Source organism: Podarcis liolepis (assembly GCF_965112155.1).
Source record: "Podarcis liolepis genome assembly, chromosome: 11".
NCBI classification, from domain to species: Eukaryota; Metazoa; Chordata; class Lepidosauria; order Squamata; family Lacertidae; genus Podarcis; species Podarcis liolepis.
Window position 1 is genome coordinate 41,904,380 of NC_139565.1, and position 20,728 is coordinate 41,925,107.

The 20,728-nt window shown below is 44.5% G+C and overlaps 1 long non-coding RNA gene across 1 annotated transcript; it reads right to left on the bottom strand.

Annotated features, from left to right (window-relative positions):
• Nucleotides 1–6,192: 6,192 nt before the first annotated feature.
• On the bottom strand, nt 6,193–12,754 carry LOC310688797. The gene is made up of 3 exons (XR_014517192.1): nt 12,384–12,754; nt 9,676–10,851; nt 6,193–7,284 (listed from the first exon to the last, which is right to left on the bottom strand). It is a non-coding gene; the product is annotated as an uncharacterized lncRNA (long non-coding RNA).
• Between the last annotated feature and the right edge of the window lie 7,974 nt (nt 12,755–20,728).

Genomic DNA, 20,728 nt, shown 5'->3' on the forward strand with positions numbered 1-20,728 from the left:
GTCAGGCTCTGAGCAAAAGAAATTGGATGGGCCCTGGAAACTGTGTACAATTATCCACTTCAGCTTTTCCTCCTTTTTTGACACTTAGAACTGAGTGGCTGCAAACTTTCACATCCTGCTCTGTACCTGACACTTTCTGCTTCTCACACACCTCTCCCTCACCAGGAGTGCTGGGTAAGCGAAGCTGTCTGCTGACTACTCCCTTCGGACACTTCGATGAAGGTCGGGGGTTTCTCTGAGTATTTGGTCTCAGCCTTTCTGGCAAGGCCTCTCAGTCTGGGTGCACTTGCCCCCCAAATCCTGACATCCTCTGGACAGGCAAAGGATTGCCTCTAGAATCACAGAATTCAAAGATAAAGTGCGAGACTGGCTTCACTATTATCAGATAATGGAGGCATATAACTTGGATAAGAAAATTGGCTTCCAGGTGGAAAAATCAAAATTAGAAACAGAACTGTTAGAACCTAAAACTAAGACTTTGTCAAAGATGTATAACTTGCTGTTGAAATGGAATACTCAGGATGAAACGGTGAAATTTGCTATGATTAAATGGGCACAAGATGTTGGACATAACATTATGTTTGCTGACTGGGAACAGTTGTGGACCACAGGTATGAAGTTCACGGCATGTAATGCCCTAAGAGAGAATATTATGAAAATGATATACAGGTGGTACATGACACCAGTCAAGCTTGCAAAAATCTATCCTTTTCCCCATAACAAATGTTGGAAATGTAAAGAAACTGAAGGTACATTCTTTCACCTCTGGTGGACGTGCCCAAGGATTAAGGCTTTCTGGGAGATGATTTATAATGAAATGAAAAAGGTATTTAAATATACCTTCCTGAAGAAACCAGAGGCCTTTCTCCTGGGCATGGTCAGCCAATTGGTGCCAAAGAACTTTCTTTATGTATGCCACAACAGCAGCAAGAATACTCGTCGCAAAGTACTGGAAGACACAAGATTTACCCACCCTGGAAGAGTGGCAGATGAAGGTGATGGAGTATATGGAATTAGCAGAAATGACTGGCAGTATCCGAGTACAGGGAGAAGAATCGGTGGAAGAAGATTGGAAAAAGTTTAAAGATCATTTACAGAAACACTGTAAAATTAATGAATGTTAGAATGATGTTGGATAGAAACTAAGTGGTCTTTTGCTGTAATGCTATAAGGGAATATGAGAAAATGGTTATAAATAGGTAAAAAAATTAATGTTATAATATTTAAAAATTGAAGATTAAGATGAATGAAGAGGGGAGGGATTTTCTGAATTAACAATGGGAACTGGAATACAGAAAAGGAAGGCGTGAGGAGGTCTGGGAAATAAGCAAATGAAAAATATGTGATAGAAAGATTGAACTGGTTTTTTTAACTATTTTTATTTTTGTATTTTCCTTTTTTCTTTTCTCTTTTCTTTTTATTCTGGAATTTTTTTTGAAAATCTTAATAAATATCTTATAAAAATAGAATCACAGAATTCTAAAATTGGAAAGGCTCCCAAGGGCATCTAGTCGAACCCCCTGCAATGCAAGAATCACAGCTAAATCATTCCCTGGAGGTGGCCACCCAACCTCTCCAATGAAGGAGAATCTACCACCTTCAGAAGCAGTCTGTTCCACTGTTGAACAGCTATTACTGGCAGAAAACTTTTCCTAAGCTGGAATCTCCTTTCTTGTAATTGGAATCCATTGGTTTGGGTGAGGCACCCCCAAACTCCAGATATTTTGGGACTACAATTCCCGTTACAGTGGTGCCTCGCAAGACGAAATTAATTCGTTCTGTGAATTTTTTCGTCTAGCGAATTTTTCATCTTGCGAAGCACGGTTTCCCATAGGAATGCATTGAAAATCAATTAATGCATTCCTATGGTCAAAAAAAGTCCAAACAAAGCCAAATTTGGTACAACAAGAGTTTATTAAGTGCTCTTTAAAGTCACTCATACTGTAAAGAGCATTTCAAAATTCAAACCCAGATTTTTTTAAAAAAAACAGCAGAGTGGCCCAATGGTCACAGAAAATCATAAAAATGCAGAGAGAAAAAACAAGCTTCCAGATTCTTGCAAACCCCTCCCCAACTGTTCCCCCAGCCACCCAGCACACAGAAATTCAAATCCAGATTTTTTTTTTTAAAAAAACAGCAGAGTGGCCCAATGGTCACAGAAAATCATAAAAATGCAGGGGGGGGGGGAAACAAGCTTCCAGATTCTTGCAAACCCCTTCCCAACACCAAGTCCTTGAATTCCAAACACCCCAACCCAAAATCCAAACCCCCCCAAAAAAGTTTTAAAAGCTTAACTTACCAAATGGCTGCAAAAGAAGTTTTGGAAAAGCTTCAAAAATCACCAAAGTCTTTAAAAACCTCAAAAAAGGCTACTATGTGCACTGCGTTCTATGAGTTGCTCCTCGAAGTCAAGTCGCAACTGTATTAACGGTGTTAAGAAAAAGGAAACAAACTTGCAAGACGTTTTCGTCTTGCGAAGCAAGCCCATAGGGAAAATTGTCATGCGAAGCAGCTCAAAAACGGAAAACTCTTTCGTCTAGCGAGTTTTCCGTCTTGCGGGGCACCACTGTATCTCTGACCATTGGTCCTGTTATCTAGGGATGGTGGGAGTTGTAGTCCCAAAACATCTGGAGGGCCAAGTTTGGGGGTGCCTGGTTTGAGTCCTACCCTCTGGAGCAGCAGAAAACAAGCTTGCTCCATCTTTCATGTGACAGCCCTTTGGCTGTGGCTATCCTATCTCCTCTCAGTCTCCTCTTTACAAGGCTAAACATACCCAATTCCCTCAATTGTTCCTCATAAGGCTTGGTTTCCAGACCTTTGATCATCTTAGTTGCCCTCCATCTGCACATCTTCCAGCTTGTCAATATCTTTCTTAAATTGTGGCACCCAGAAGTGGACACAGTACTCCATGTGTGTTCTGAGCAAGGCAGAATAGAAGAGTACTACAGACTCAGTGTTTTTTTCTGTTGGTACTCACCAGTACATACTACCAGCACCTTCCCCCCGCCCCTTTCCCTCAGAGATGCTTCCTGAGGCCTTCGGAGGCTTCGGAACCTGACTTCCGATGCCACCAGAAGTAGGTTCCGAGGTGGGGGGGGGGAGGCGTGTGACATCATGACATCATGCTGCATGTGACATCACACGCACTGGGCATCCATAACCTGGGGCCCAAGTTGGCTCCCCTGATAGGAACTCAGGTGTGGCTGGTGAGAGCCATGTGGTTGAGCTGGAGCATTGAGGGGAAACAATGGGCTTGATTGCCAATTTCCTCTCAAGGTAAGGGGAAGTGACATAGCTAAGCCTGGCAGGGCAGCTTGCTCTATGGTTTTAAATTAGGCTTAAGGACGTCGGTTATATGAGGCTGGTTATCCTACAAATGGTAAGGAATATTAGTTGCCTGTGTGGCCTCGTTCACCCAGGAAATATAAATGCTCTGTATGAGTGCATAGGCGCCGACTCCATGGGGCCTGAGGGGGCCCGAGCCCCCTCAAAAATTCGTTTGGGGGGGCTCTGCCCCCCCAATAATCTCGGGCGCCCCTCCAGCAGAGCGCCACCGCCGCCCCTCCCCCAGCCCAAAATGCACAGGGTCGGGCTGCATGCCTCCTGCCCTCCCTCCCGAGCAAAAGCTCCACCCAATTTCCTTCGGAGCTGATTAATAGGCGCAGCACGCTCTCCCCTATTCGCTCACGAGGAGGCGGCGCCACTTTATCTGCATATTCATGAGCTTATTTATTATTCATGAGCTTTCCCGGGCCCCCCCAATATTTTTTATAAGTCCGCGCCCCTGTATGAGTGCTTGCCACTAAGCAAGGTGGGATGATTACGTACACTGGAGCCCTTCTCCGCTTAAAAGCCCTGGGGGAGGTGGAATCACATGTTGTTCCAGCAAGTCTGGAATAGCATAAAATCAGGCATTCTGCAACATATTAGCCTTTAAAAATGAGATCTTTTAATTTAAACCACAGTGAGTCTTCTACCATGCGTATATCATTTCTGAGAAATACTTTTACACGTTTGGGGCGGGGGAGGGAGGTTAAAAAGGGACAAAATAAACTCCTGCGTCAACAGATTAGATTAGATTTCCCCCAGGGAGCCATCTGGTGGTGATCCTTAGCCAATGCTTAGTATATGTTTCTCTCAATGGAAAAGGTGTTTTTTTTTAAGGCAATCATATTCATGATGCCTCTCTATAAGCATTTAGACTATGCTGCCTGTACAGTGTCAAGTCAACAGGAAGATGTAAATTAAGCTTCTCTTGTACTAATGTGTGATATAGTTATTAGCCAGGTAGTGCAGAAAGCATAATACCTAAGCGATGAAGGGATTTATTTTTGTTGCTGCTGCTTCTGCTGGCTGGCTCAGTTTTTCATCTCCTGCTGTGATCTGACTCAGGGTCTCTCTATGGTTTGCTTTAATGGACACACAATGTACTCCGGCAAATAGCTCAGAGCAAGGTCATCTACAAAAATAGGAGCCCGATTCCTGGGATGTAGGGAAACTAAATTGCAGCAGTTCAATTCCCATTGGAGCGCTGCTTTTAGGAACAAAACTGAACACTAGTTTTTTAGGGTTTGAAGAGAAATTCTGCTATGATTCTGAACACTAACTTATTCAATTAATTATGCAATTATTATTTTTTATTAAAAGTTTTAAAATGTATTAGTTGCTTTTTTCTGCCACAGCGACTCAAAGCAACTTGCAATATTTTAAGCAAAACAAAAACATACATACAAACCATTGTAAAAAAATATATCTAAAATATAATTCCATTCAAAGGGAAATATAGAGAGCTCCAGGTGAAAAGTGAGGCTGTATGTAATGCATTTCATGAGTGGATTTCTTTTGTAAGCTACATTCTGGGCAAGCAGAACAACAGTTTCTGAAGGAGTAGCTAATTTGGTGCCCTCCAGAATGTGTTGGACTCCAGTGCCCATCAGGCCCAGTGAGCAGGGCTAGTGGTCAAAACTGGCAGGAGCTGGAGTCTGGCAACACCTGGAGATTATCACACTGGCTATTCCTGCTGTAGAGTGTTCCCTGTGATCCATGTACATTGCTTTATTTATTTATCTAGGCATTTTTTAAATACCACCCAGGAAACTGCGTCCACTGAGCAGTTCACAATTGTAAATCAATGAAGTTCAAATACAAATAGTACCAAAAAATACCAGGCAACGTACAAAAGCAACAGTAACACAGAATTCACAAAGTGCAGCCTAGAACCATACATCAGCATAACATCAGTAAAGGAGGTAAAGGAGATATATACCCCACCCCATCGCTCTGCAAATGTAGGATGCTTATAAGTCTTGGCCTTAATTTGCAAGCAGGCAGGTCATTGAGATATCACAGGTGAGTCATTGGGAACAGGTTGGTTGGTTTTTAAAACAGCTTTTCAGATTTCCCTCCAGTGTAAATCTGGATTCCAGATGGTGGGGGGGGGGGGGTATGGACTGTGATTTTGGGTCAGAAGAAACCAATCTCATCAATCCCACTATAAACACCCTGTCTGGAAATATCTCCCCCCCTGCACATGTTGTTCTGGGGGTACTTTCCCACCCCCCAGCCAATGGGGAGGGGCATAGAAGGAAGAAGGGGGAAGCCCCTTTGCGCTCACAGAAGTATTTTAATAGACTTCCATTAGTGGGACTGGTTAGTTGAATCTGGCCCCTAGTGAACAGTAATGTGGGGTTTTATTTCTGGTGTTGCCAATTGACTTTTGTTTGTACTTTTAAAATCTGACTGTACTTTAAAAATATGTGTACTTTTATAATTTGATGCTATGATGCTTTCGTCTATTTTTATATTTCTTGTGCAATGAACTGTTTCAAAGACTTACACCTTTTATTTTTACAAAATGAAAAATAGCAACGACAATTTGCCCACACCCACCCCTTCCTTTGCTAAACAAAGAATGTGAAACTCCCAACCTAACACTGTAGCTACTGGCCATTATTCCCACCCCTCATCCAGCAAACTTTTTATGCTTGATGGACAATATCACACATTACATAAAGGCTAAACCAGGTTTGCCACAGAAGGTGGACTTGCCTGCAACACTTAGCATGGTTGGTCCATAGCTTACAGTTTGTTCTTGGGCTGTGTACACACTATCAGCTGAAAACACCACTATTTTTCTCAATTCAGACAAACTGGTTGGGGCGGGGGGGGGGGGTGTGTGCATCAAAACACAGCATGCCATTGGGAAAGACAGGGTAGATACAGGATAGATCTGTGGCTAGTGTCATGGGTATACTGCTTCTGAAATCAGCAGTGGGAGCATTCTGGATGCAGTACACATCTATTGTCTGGAAGAACTAAAGCAGAGGCTAAACCACCAGGTTCAGACAAGAGACTAGGCCAAGGCATAAGCTCAGCTCAGTGCAACAGCAGAATGACCGGTGAGGAGGAAAGCCATGATTTCCTGCCCAGAAGCCCACTCATTTGCACTAAGCCAATGGTTTCACTTAGCGTTAAATGTGAAACAAGGAGAAAGTGTACATTCAACAGGATGCAGCAGCCAGTCACATAGGAATTCCTCCTTCCCCATACTGAGACACGGTCAAACATACACCAGTTTCCAGATGCAAAGATAGTCTTGACCTAGTTAGCTTGTGCTGGCAGCTGTATCAGCCAACTGCATTGTCTTCAGCGAAAGGGTAAATCTATTCCTGACAAATCTCAGTAAGATGTATGAAAGCCAAATTTGTTTCTTTCCCTGGAAACAAACCACCAGCAATGTTTTTGCACAACAGATGTTTCTTAGCAAGTATGTTAAAATAACTTCCCACCCCTCAATAAAGAATATATTGACATCCTGCGTCAGCAACCTCCAAAAAAACAACAAAAAAACCCACAGCATTGCCAAAATCAGACAATACTTAGTGAGGTGAACCAAGGATCCTAGTATATGGCTGCTTCCTATGATGGTGAGTGGGGTGTGTGTGTCCTTCTAGGTAGCTTTTTCCAAAGTCAATGTGCAGGTGGCAGGGACATGGCTAGGAGATGTGGTGGCAGTAGGGCTTGCTCAGGGGGTCGTGTGTCACAAACTGGCAGAACAACGAGGAAGGGGAGGCCCATGATTGATATGCACTGGGGCAAACTGAAGATGGGGAAGGGAAGGTTGGGGGCTTAGAAGGTACTCACAGGATATTGGAGGACATCAGGAGGGCAGCAGACAGTTCACAGGCGCCAGGGGAAGGAGACACAGAACCAGAGGTGCCCCCATCTCTGCAGACATGGTAGGATGTGAGGCATCGGAAACAGCAGGAAGTGCACTGCAGGAGACTGAGGGAGGCAAGGAAACACAGCCCAGCTTGCTAATGGTCCAGGTGGAGATCATGGAACTCATTAGATCTGGGAGGAGGCTGTGGTCATGCAGCTGAATTAGGCTCAGGGCAGGTGAGGGTCATCTGCCTCATCAAGTGGAGAAGACAGTTGCTCAACTGGAGCAAACTCAGGTGCAGGAATCAAAATTGTAAAGGATAGAAGGGAAGCAGGGCAGAGACTCTGTGTCTGCTCAGCTTTCTCTGTTGATAGACCATGGCTTGGCTGTTTTGGGAATGCCACTGGACTATGACTTTGGGGCTGACCCTGTGTGTTTCAACCCTGGATCTTCTGCAGAGGCAGAAACCTGACCTTGCAGATTGACTTTGGACCTTGCTTGTTTTATTGGACCATTTGGACTGTCTGACTGCTCTCTAATGTTACACTTGGGACTGTGTGCACAGTCAGGACTTAGCTCCAGGCACACTGGGGTTCAGGATCTCCTGTAACACACCCTTGAACATGTGTGTGTGTGGGGGGGAGAGGGTTATTTAACTAGAGGGTCCTTTCATGCATCCTTTTTATTGTGCATCATGATAATTTTGCTCATGATGGTATTGGGGTGGTTATACACAATCCCACTATCTATGCTGTTTGCCCCTGAAATGTTGGACATACTGCTTTGTTTCCAGTTTGCGCTTGTCCAGGGCTATAATTTCCCCTTCATGCAGTCAATTACTCAGTTGTCGCATGCCAAGGCCCTGTGACCCTGTTGCTCCCTAAGAGATGAATACCGAACCAGAAAGCAACATATAAGTTGGGTTCAAATAGGCCTCAACTTTATTGATTACAGATGTGAATGGTTTGGCATAGGAATCAGGTAAAGCCATTTATTCCACTCCAGCCTGTCTGCTTGGGAGTGTATATAAGGGTACACCACAAGGGGGGCCCCAATGACTTACATCAAATAGGGGTACCTCCCAAGGGGACCCCGTTGGAGAAGTGCTATGGCCCTAGCCCCTGCCTGGGCATCTGGACAGAAGCAGTTCCTTGTGGATCCCTTTAACGGGATACCCTTATCAAGGAGGGGCAGGCAGGGGCTACAACCTCCCCTCCAGCCAAGACCCTATGCTTACCCTATGCCTAACCAAAACAAAGTTGTGATGATTGCTATGAGGTAGGTGAAAACCAAATGGCTGGTGCCAATTTGCTAAGTGAGAATATGGCAGCCAACAAAGTCCAGAACAAGGTCCTAAAAGGTAAAGGTAAAATGACCCTGACCATTAGGTCTAGTCATGGCTAACTCTGGGGTTGCGGCGCTCATCTCGCTTTATTGGCCGAGGGAGCCGGCGTACAGCTTCTAGGTCATGTGGTCAGCATGACTAAGCCACTTCTGGCGAACCAGAGCAGCGCACGGAAACGCCGTTTACCTTCCCACTGGAGAGGTACCTATTTATCTACTTGCACTTTGCTAGGTTGGCAGGAGCAGGGACCGAGCAACGGGAGCTCACCCCGTCGCGGGGATTCAAACTGACGACCTTCTGATCAGCAAGTCCTAGGCTCTGTGGTTTAGCCCACAGTGCCACCCGCATCCCTTGAAAATATGGCAGCCAACAAAGTCCAGAACAAGGTCCTAGTATGATAGTAAAACACAGGGAAAAGGGAGGCATCTGAAGGCAGCCCTGTTTAGGGAAACTTTTAATATTTCATAGAATAGAATCATAGAATCATAGAGTTGGAATAGACCACAAGGGCCATCGAGTCCAACCCCCTGCCAAGCAGGAATAGACTATTGTATTCTGTTGGAAGTATTCTGTTGGAAGCCGCCCAGAGTGGCTGGGGAAACCCAGCCAGTTGGGCGCATAGTCAACCTTCCCCTTTTTTGTGGGAAATTCCCTTATTCCAGCACTGTTTCCCACTGCTTCTCGCTGCTATCCCAGATTGTTAGATATCCAGTAGAGTGTCCCCAGGACAGGTGAGGCTGCTGATCCCTTATTTTCAAATCTGAAAGTCTACAGCTATGGATGGGCGGGATAATAATAATAATAATAATAATAATAATAATAATAATAATAATAATATATTGGCAGGGTGGGAGGTCCGGCAACGATCTGGGGAGGAGGGCTGAGCAGGCTGCAATTAATTCCCCTGTGAGCTAACCCAAGCTACAGTCAGGGGCAGGCCCAACCGGCCAGTCCTCCCCAGCTGGCTGCCAGTTTGTGGGCAAGGCCATGGCCAGGCTGCAACACCTCCTGACTGCTAAAGGTAAGTGGACTTAGGAAGATAGTCCAACACAAGACACTAGAATGACAGAACGGCTTGGAAACTAACTACACCTGCAAGAACTGTTGGCATAAAACTCCCCCTGGGTACATAAGACAGCGATGATGGATTAACTCATCAGCTACGCACTTCGTTGATTGAATTCCCCTTTGCTTGTGTGTGTCTCTAAACTGAAGCAGCAGTCCTGAAGTATTACCCAAAGGCACCCTCTGGCGTTCACTTAAAGCAATTACCATCAAACAACTTGCCAGGTACACTATATATCCTGAACAATAGGGCTTGCTTCAAAAATATTCCCTGACATATGCTGCTCCTTGTTTATGATGATATTTAGAGAGTTATGCTTTAACAGTATTGTCTTCTGCCTATCCATTCGGCTGCCTTTCTTGAGACTTTTTTTCATGCACAGCTATTGTTGTCCACATTGTTTGGGCGTCGAAGGCTTGGAATACTATACAGCTATCTTCCCCAACCTGGTGCCTGTTGGATGTTTCAGACTGCAGTTCCCATCAGCCACAGACAGTGTGCCCAATGGTCATGGAAGATGAGAATTGTAGTCCAAACCACCTGGAGAGGCGTGGGGTTTTATAAGAGGATTAGAGGCTGAGGGAACATTTCAGCCTTAGCACTGATGAGAAGAAGGGCCATTAGGATAGCGGAGTTGTTCTTCGATGAAAAGGAACGTGCTGGGTGATCATACCTTTCTGTGCAATTAAGGATTTAATGCTACCCGGGAACAATGTGTATAGGTATCCTCCCACTTACTGTACATATGATTGAATCATGAGTGACTGCATATACGTGTGGTGCCAGTAGATCAATTCAAGCCTGGAAATGGTGGGAGAGAGCTGGAAAGTCCTTGTGGCTCATGAGAAGACCCCCCACAGACCCCCAAAGAGATTTTAAAGGTGTTATGCACTGAAGTTCTCACCCTGGGCCAGCAGGGGGATACTGTAGATAGTTATGCAAATAAGGGATCAAAAGTGACGTTCAGTGATTGGATAGTTTTAGAAAATTGTTACAGTTACATTGTACTGGAGCTCTATATAAGCAGGCTGGCTGAACCCTTCAGTTCAGTTCTGTTCTGGCCTGTGAATAAACAAGAGCTGTTTGAAGAATTGCTGTGTCGTCTGATATGTTCATCCACAACTTAACAAAAGGCTTAAAAAAAAAGAATTTATGGACTCCAAAATGGCACACAGGAGCTCTCATCCCCCACTCAACAGCTGTTGGGCAGGAAGCTGCATTGCAGTGGGCTTGGACATGCTGCTCCCTGCCCTTTCTGGCAATCTGGAAACAAAGGTACTGTTTAAAAGAAAAGAAAAAACAGGTGTTTAGAAGCTTTTGAGAGGGTGCCCTGCACTTTACACCATTTAACTCATGCGTGCAGGAGCCTAGAACGTAACCCCCACATAAACGGGGAGTTGCCTGTACTTTCCCTAGCATTTAGTACTTTCAATAAAACAGAGAGAGAGCTAGCAAAGCCGATTCTGGAATTAGGTTGGGAAAGTTGACTCCAGAAGCCCCAGCAACACCTCTAATACTTGTCTCCGAATCAAGATGGACAGATTATTTGTAAACATCCTGAATTCAGCAGAAGTGTTTGCGGGGAGACGGTGGTTGCAGGATTAGACTTCATGGGCACAAACTCTGGCAGTTATGCTGGTGCAAAATACTGTGCCATATTGAAATAAGCTGCAATTGCTACGGATGTGCATTAGAGGGCAGCCTACTGCAAATACAGAAAGTCCACTACCGTACTTCACTGAAAACACACAGCTTATTTTGCTATTCCTTTTTTTTTAAAAAAAAATCATATTTATTAAGGTTTCAAAGAAAAGAATTACATGAATTAAAAAGAAGAAGAAAAAGAAAGACAAAAGTAAAAATAAAAGAAAAAATAGAAAATACAAAAAAGATAAAAAACACTTTAAAAAATACACCAGTCTTTCCATACCTTACATTCATTTCCTTGTTTCCCTGACCTCCTCACACCTCCCTTTTTTGTATTCCAATTCAGTTAGTTAATTCAGTTAGTTATTTTGCTATTCCACTTAGTAGCTTAAATGAAGAGTGATGCGGAAGCCCATCTCCCCTTGCTGAACAATCCCAAATCAAGACAGGGTTTCCAAGAAAAGTTGTGCAGTTTTCTGCACTTAAGAAAAGTGCAATGGAGACGATTGGGAGAGTTAAATGGCTCAGGAAAGACAATGTAATTTTGCCCAATACCAGCTGAATGAATATGAATGTTGATCTGCCAACACACTTCATTTTCAACTCTCTACAAAAGGAGCAGCAGGGAAACAACTTGACCTGCGTGGAGGTGTGTACAAAACATCAATGCCCTTTTTGCGCAGGAACCTATAAATGGGTCTGAATTGTATATTGAATGCCCCTTATAGCAGCAGGAAAATAAAAATATGAGTTAGGACAGGGGTCAGCAGACTCTTTCAGCAGGGGGCCGGTCCACTGTCCCTCAGACCTTGTGGGGGGCCGGACTATATGTTGCCATGATTATGACCCACATTTTTGGCAAAAACACTTATTGGTACCAACCCCAACGTTGCCCAAATGTGATTTTTTTTTGTGGGGGAGGGTGTTCCGTCACACACCCATGCTGCTTCCATTGCGTTTTACACATTGACAATTATTATTTCTCTCATAAGGCGGGGTGGGGTGCTGAGGTAAGTGTGCCATTCCTGTCAGCCCTGGAGAGCGTGTACGCATGTGTGGGTGAAGGGAAAAGCCGCTGGCCACACTAAGTCAGGCCGGCGCTGCTCAAGCAAAAACATTATTTTCCCCATTTGACGGAAGAGGAGGCAGCAGCGGCCATTTACCTCTACATGGCTCACACTGTGTAGCTAATGAGCGGACTCCCCAGCAGAGCACAGAACTGCTTTGGAGTGCAGCCACCCAGGCGCTCCCCGCTTCCTCTGGTGGGGAGCACTGCCGCCACAGACACCGGTAGGCATCACTCCCGAGGCGCCTCTGAGCCCCTGCCACTGCAACTGCCCTTCCTGAGGTCAGTCACTGGCAGCTCCACAGTGGAAATCCAAACTGTGGCTCCTTTTCCCTCTTCCCTAACCCCCACCCTGGCAGAAAGGATTGCTGTGCGCGCACGACGGACGGAGAAGGGGCTTGTCTCCAGCAGTCGGCCGCCTCACTTTTGACCCCCAAGCCTGGCTGAGTCGCCAAAACCATCGCATGCGCACACGCACACACTATGGCAGCTGCCTGGATTCCCGGACCATCCACCAGCCAGACCTTGAAGGCAATTGGGCCTGATCCAGCCCACGGGCCTTAGTTTGCTAACCCATGAGTTAGGACCTGCTCATTAAGTGTCATGGCTTTTTGCAGTTTTATTTGATTTGATTTTCATATATGGGAACATCCTCTTATTATTGTTGCTGGATTAGGAGCATTGCACAGGGCACGTGCCTCTTTGTAGATCTTTGCTACTACAGAGCCTGCGGTCACCTGCAGCTAGGTGATCACAGAATTCTGTGCCTCCCAGGGCACCATAGTAATCCATCGTACGTGCATTTGATGTGCAGGATTTCAGCCATATGTGGTTGAAGGCGGACTGCTTGAAAGTGTGCACGTCCCAAGCAAGGCAGAGAACTTAACAGCTCTTTTCATGCCAGGTAACCCAAGTGGAAGCAGCACGAAAAGAGCCTTGAAGCTCTGCGCCTTGCTTGTGGCGGCAAGGACTGCTCAGTGCAGAGGCTCTGGAAGCTCTGAGGACGCTCCCTCTACCCCCTTCTAACCATGGGGCTGCTCCAAGCATTTGATATACAATATTTTCACATATAAGACGTAACCCTAGAAGCCAAACCCCCATGTAAGTGGATGGGTTACTGTACCATTATCATTGGTGCCTTTGGGCAGCTGCCTCAGACTCATACCTTGTTTTTAAGGAAGTCTATGGCCCTCCTAGAAAGAAAGTTATGGGGCAAAATGTGTAGGTGTCTTCTAAGCAACTTCTGTGAAATTAAGAGTAAATGTGATGTGTCCACCTTGTTTATATTTCCTGGTAGGGTTGTTCTTACACAGCAACAGCATCTCTCTCTCTGTGTGTAATCAATGTGGTGCAATCTCCTCAAATGGGAGCAGCAGGACTATAGTTGACTTCCCATGGTAACAATAAAGTTGCCAGGGCTTGTTGTCTCTTCAATTATATGTCCTGTGGCACTCCCCATGGCAGCCATTTTATGTTATACCAAGCCCTGTAGCAGCCATTTTGTGCTATGCCACCACCACCACCACCACCACCCGCCCTCTGGCAGCCATTTTGTGCTATGCGACCCCCACTGCCCTGTGGCAGCCATTTTGTGCCTGGCACCCCCCAGCGCTCTCTCAGAATTTGAAATGTGCCTGCTGGTTCCAAAAAATTGGTACCCCTTAGTGTAGCAGTTATGCTGAACAATGCTAAAAATGAGCAGCAAGCTTTTAGGCAACCTAAATGAACCTGGAAAACATTTAAGTGCTTTGTTTTGTCTTTTAGAAACTTAAAAACACAAGGTGGGGCGTAAACCAAAGGCGATTAGCCCCTTTCTGAAGTAGGGAAAAAACAAACACTTCTTGCCTTTAACAAAGAACAGACACATGTTAACAGAACCAGAAGAAACTTTTCGTGATGGAGAGGCAGCCAAATGGATGCCTGATCTTTAAATTCCACTGGGGATCTATGGTGGGGGGTGAATTGGTTGCAGATGGGCAGTTTTCTGTAACAGAAGTAAACAGGCTTTGAGTAAATGCAGATTTTATTGGGTGTGCATGCATATATCATAAGCCCTTATTGTGCTTTTTTCCCCTTTCCTTTTTTTTTTTACATTAAAAACCTAGGTAAGCATACCAGTGAGGAATGTTGATTAAGATTTCCATTTAGCAATATTAAAGCCTCAATGATTTTTTTTTAAAAAAACACCTCATAAATACCAAACCAAATCCCCTTGTCAGAATGAAGAAAATAAAGGTTTCTTTCTTTTGCCCAGCCCTCCCCAATCTCATGCCCTCCAGGTGTTTTGGACTATAATTCCCATCATCCCTAAACTTTGGTCATGCTGGCTGTGGCTGATGGAATTATAGTCCAAAACACCTGGAAAGTACCAGGTTGGGGGAAGGCTGCTTTAGCCAGAGTGGATAGGAAGCAAAAATCATAAGGACTGACACTTTGGTGGTGGTGGGTAGTTTTCATAAGCATTTAACCGGTGCAATTTTTCTAGAAAAAGAGGTGTCAGAACTCACAGTGAATGCCTCATAATGGCAATTGCACCCACCTGAGAGGTGCCAGAACTGAGTTCTGGCAGAAAAAGCCCTGCATTTACCAGTTTCATGGTGGGCAGAAATGCAGCCGGTGTTTCTGCCCCTCACAGTAAACCTGCATGCCTGCTGAATTTCCCGAGAAACAGTTGTGCAGCCAAGCGCACACCACAACCTACTCTGTTGCCTACAACTTAATGTTTCTTTCAAGGGTAATTTCAGTGGGGAGGGACCCTGTGAGCAACAGGGAAGACGTCTGAGGGAGCTTATGTGCCTGAGAGCGGCACATTGGTCACCCCTGGAATAATCAGAAATGAAGTTAAGGAAGGACAGGGGGTGTTTTACCTGGCATGTTGACATGCAGCCTGCAAGGAAAGACATGGAACTTTCCCAAATATAATTGAATGTTAGGAAGTCATGGCTTTTTTTTCTCAGACAGAAATTTCCAGAACTCAGTTCCGTCACTTCTCAGGTGGGCGCCATTGCTACTCTAAGAGAGCGAGGGAGGTGTTTATGGCGAGTTCCAGCACCTCTTCCTCTGGAAAAATAGCACTGGAGGAAGTTATGATTTGTAGGCTCTTGGGTGCATTCAGAACATCACAGCTTGACAGAAAATGTTGCTGTTGTTTTACAACCACAGTTGTGTGCTCCTTATTTTTGGATGTTTGATAAGCTGACATCTTTTGAGAATATAACTTGTTTGCAGGGAGAAAAGGCATCTTAAAAGAAGAAGCTGTTAACTGCTCGTTTCGACTTGAGGGCAGCACCTTCCTATTTGCTGCGGGAGTTGCATGGCCTAGCCACAAACAGGCCAGCTGTTCCCTTGACCCACAGGGTGACATGATGGTCCAGGTGAACTTCAGATGTGTTAAGAAAAATACGTAAAGCATGCACCAGCAATGCTGTTTGCTGACCTAGCTGTCCCAGGATTGGAGGAGCACCTCAAAACACACTGGCATGCATCAGTCTGCACACTCTTTCCTCTCCTCATTGGGTTGCAGTGTGTCAGTTTGCTTGCAGTGTTTCATTGCTTGCAGGGATTAGTAGAAAATTACCTCAATGCGTCTTTAATTCATGAGTAAAGTCTCTGAAATATTTATTATGTTTACAGATTTGACAAAATAAGACAAGTGCACTCGTTATACAGAACGTGCATCAATGAAAATGTCCAATGGCTGACATGTAGGGTTTACTTCCACATAGAATTAAGAAGTCTGCACATGGGTAATACTGGCACATCACACACCTGAACACGAAGTCCTGTGGGCATAATAAAGGAGATTTGCCACAACACAGATCACCCAGCAGCACAAGAAACTTTTTTTTAAGAAGTGCAATCAATACAGGGTGAGATGAATGGGCTTCCAGCAATTTCCCTGGATGTTTGCTAAGTTTATCCAGGATCAGCCCATCTAGTTCAATAAAGTTACCCTAACTGGCATTTGTTCTCCAGGCAGGAGTCTTTTTCTGGAATCATAGAATTGTAGAGTTGGAAGGGACCACGGGGGTCATCTAGTCCAACCCCCTGCAAGCCCAACATAGGGCTTGAACTCACAACCCTGAGATGAAGAGTCTGTTGCTTTACCAACTGAGCTATGGAGATGCCAGGGATCTCCTTTTGCGCGCAAAGCATGAGCTCTGCCACTGAGCGACATACCTACTGTTCAGTTTACAAGTTGACTGAGGAAAAGTCACGCATTCGTTTTTGGTATTTGACTAACATTTTATGTGCCTCTCTGTAAGTGTTGAAGGACTGCAGCCTTAAATTATGCACGGCTTATTCATTGGTTTCAATGGGATTCATGTCCAAAGTAACTGTAGCATGGCATGGGGAAGTCCTCGGATTACTTTGATGATAGCCATATTTGGGTGTTTGTTTTATGGATTTGTAAAACCTTGATTTAAAAGGGTTCATCACTCAGTGCCCCACTCCTCAATGTTTTGGACCCCATTTTCCAGCAGCGCCTGCTGGCACAGCCCTGTCCCCCCCCCCCACCATGTGACTGTGTAGAAGTGAACACTTGAAGAGTCAACACAAGTTTCATATCTCTTTAGTAAAGCAGGGTTTATAAGGGGAGTTCCACAGCATTTAAAGCACATGACTTCCCCCCAAAGTATCCTGGGAACTGTAGTTACTCCACAGAGACTTAATAATTCCTAATACCCATATCACACTACAGGTCCCAGGGTTATTTGGGGGAAGTCATGTGCTTTAAATGTGAGTTGGATATGCTTTAGTATGGTACAAATCTGCCCATAGACCCTCTTCTCTCCTTTCTAGTGTAGTTCATTCTCCTGTGATTCCTAACAATTTAGTACAATGGGCCTGTGTCTTCTAGGTTATGACGAGATACTTCCGCCACCCTATTCCAGACAAGTGTGTGTGTTAGGAAAGGTGAAAACAATGGGGGAAAACTCCCTGTATCATTCAGTTTTCTAGTAACCATGCCCTACTTTTTCCAAACATCAGAAGTGCCAAATCATTTTCTGGACTGGACCACCTGATAGTGCAGTCTGTTTCCCCTAAATCCCCACATATGGAAAACTAGATTCCACACAGAATGGTTCTCATTTAGATTTCTTCTTGACAATCTACTTTGCAATTTGCAGGGAATTTGCATGTGTGTGGAGGTGCATTCTGTCATGAAAAACCTGCTATCTAAAGGTCCAGAAACAGGGTTGCAAAGTCTCCGAGTCAAACTAGATGTTAAGTGGGAGATCCATGACTGAGTTGGCTGATGTTTTCTGTTCTTTGGGAGGTAGGGAACAAACCCCCACATTTAAAATAGGTGCAGGCAGTTGCATGTTTGTATGCAGCATGGGTGTGCTGGAGGGGGAGGTGTTGAACTGTTTTCACCCTGTGCAATTTTCCCAATCTGAATAGCTCTTCTAACTAACTCTATTCACCCTCAGGAGAGGGAATACTGTCACCAGCTGCTGGATCAATGTTCTCCCCACTCCTAGAACTAACAGCAGCTGTGCAGGGAGGGGCAATTTAGAGCTGGGAAACAGCAGTGGAGAAAGTGTTAAACATCCCCTCCCCTGGGTGGAATTTTCTGATCAAATTCAGACCCCCCCATCTGTTTTAAAATGAATTAAATAGAACCACCCTCCCACAACCAGTGATTTGTTCCCCAGTCTGTGAAATGCCTCTACATAGATCCTTCTAATCAGTGTTCTATAGCCTACCTGAATCCAAAGGAATCCCTTGCCCCTAGGCTAGACAGTGAACAATCTCCTATCGGTGTTGTTGTTTTTTTTGTAACACATGAACCAGACCTCAAACTACTGGAAAATGACTGCATTTTTAGATACTTCCCTGCAGTTGCTTAGAAGCTGGTATCATGGCCATTAGCAGGACACAATGAGGCAGCAAATATTGTGGGTCGGGGGGGGGTATGGGGTCATATGGCTTGCTCAAGTTCCCCACCCTCAGGTGTGGAGGGCGATGCTGCCCTGCTAACTGTCAGTCTGGTTTGCTTTTGTCTCTAGCACCAAAATGTATTGGGCCAGCCCTGTAAACAAGTAGATTAGGCAGCAATCCTATGCAAACTTACTGGGGACTAAGTCCCCTTAAGTACCATGGGAATCACTTCTGAGGAAACATGCACAGGCTCACACTGTGGGGCTCTCATAAAAATGCAGGTTTACTAGGGAGTAAATCCTATGGAGCTCAGTGCCACTTATTTCTGAGGAAGGCATGCTTAGGCTCCCATTGCTAAACCTCTGTGTGCTTTCCAGAGGCTCACATTTCATGTGCAAGACCACCCTTCCAATAGGGTGACGCAGTTAAGCATTGCTAAAAATGAGGCTTTGTGTCACCAAAGAAAAAAAAGGGGTGGTGGGAAGAGGGCACCTTTGCATTTAAAAAGTGCATGTGGTATATGTATATATGTAAATTTAGAAATAATGACTATAATTTAGAAATACAGTACAGTGGTGCCCCGCAAGACGAATGCCTCGCAAGACGGAAAACTCACTAGACGAAAGAGTTTTCCGTTTTGGAGGTGCTTCGCAAAACGAATCTCCTATGGGCTTGCTTCGCAAGACGACAATGTCTTGCGAGTTCCTGCGGGTTTCCCCCCCCTTTTTCTAAGCCGCTAAGCCGCTTATCAGCTGATCCGATAAGCTGATAAGCCGCTAAAAGCCGCTAATAGCGCTAATCCGCTAATCTGTCAATGGGCTTGCTTCGCAAGACGAAAAAACCGCTAGACGAAGAGAATCACAGAACGGATTCTTTTTGTCTTGCGAGGCACCACTGTACTGTACATCACACTATAGTGGAGAAGACACCCTGTGAATTGTGTATTTGCTGCAGTATTAGCAGTTGAAGGACAACTTCATGGCTCCTGCTCTCCCTCCTCTGTGGTTCTTTATCTTTAAACTAGATCTGGACCTCTAAGAGATGACAGCGTCAAACAGAAGACTGTTTTTGGACAGCCCTCCAGAACAGAGAACCAAAGGAGGCGCAACGTACTTTCCTATACCCACCGATGAACGTTGTCATGTTTGAGGGGGGAGATGTATTTGCACACATGTGTAAAGCATGTGCCAGGAGCCCACAAGGACCTATGTTCCCAACTGCATATCCTTGTAGATTTACAAACAATTATCTGTCTCGTGAAAGAGCCATCAGATGTACCGGCCCTCTTTTCTGCAGTGGTCTTGTATAGCTGCCCAATTTAGGCCCCCAATGCAGGAGGTTGCACCCTTCTCTGCCCCCCACCCCAGCACACACTGATGTTGAAGCAAGGGAAACATTGCCATGTGTCTCCTTAGCATTAAAGTTATTACTGTGGTCTGAGCTATGATGCCTGTATTCTAGAATGTAGAGATATCTAGAACATACATTCCATTATGGTGACCTAACCTGGCAGAGTCTACAACTAATGACCACTGAGAAGACATGGGAGTCAGTCTACTACATGATGCATTTTTATAGAACATGCCTCTGAAATGTGCACAAACTGAGAAACACCTAAGATCTTTTGACTGAAAATAAGTTTCTTCATTGTTTTATTTATAGCATAATCTTTTGGTGTTTTTGTTTTTTTTTAAAGACACAGTTCTAGAAGTAAAATTGACATGCACTTGCAAGGAAACATATGGATATGTTGTTTTTTTATAATCATCTCATATAGGAAAAATAATTAATTTAACAGAATCAGGAATAGAATATTCTTGTACGACACTGTTAAAAGCATTTATACGATATAAACGTGACTATCGGACACTTAAAACAGCTACTAGAAATTGTTTAAATAAGCCACACAGTCTTCAACTAGCAGCAGGAATTTCACACATCCACAACACTTCTCTCTTCCACACAAGTTTATATACACTGAATAAGTCGTTAAATATTGCACTTATTGGCCCATGATCCCTCCGGTTAGAGGTGTTCAAAAATAGAAAACAAATCTATTTTTTTAAATAACATTTTCATGCCACATTTAAGACACTTCAGTTCCACAAACACTATTAAATAGTATACACATTCTGACAGTTCCAACTGAATCACAACACAGTGGACATTTACCAACAATATATTGAACAGGAATTACAGCACGGTTTCCATTTAACACTAGTTTGCAAGGTACATGTCAGAATTACCCATTTCTGTCAATTTAATCCTGGTAAGTCCTAGTATCTCTTTCCTATGTTCAGGGAGGGATGTAGGATAGCTGGGAGGTCTGGGTGTGTTCTCTCCCCCTTAAAATGCCAGGGGGCTGTGTCCATCTGTTCCACTGCAAAACTAAATATGAGCTCTATAGCTTGTGAAATTACCACAGGCACTTCCTAGCGATAAGGTGAATTTCTTGGCAAATCCCACAAAGTGGGGTATGAGGATGGGGGGAGAGATATAAGGAAAAGGATTGTAAATGATTTAGATTTTGTCGTGGCTAAACCAGTGTATGGAATG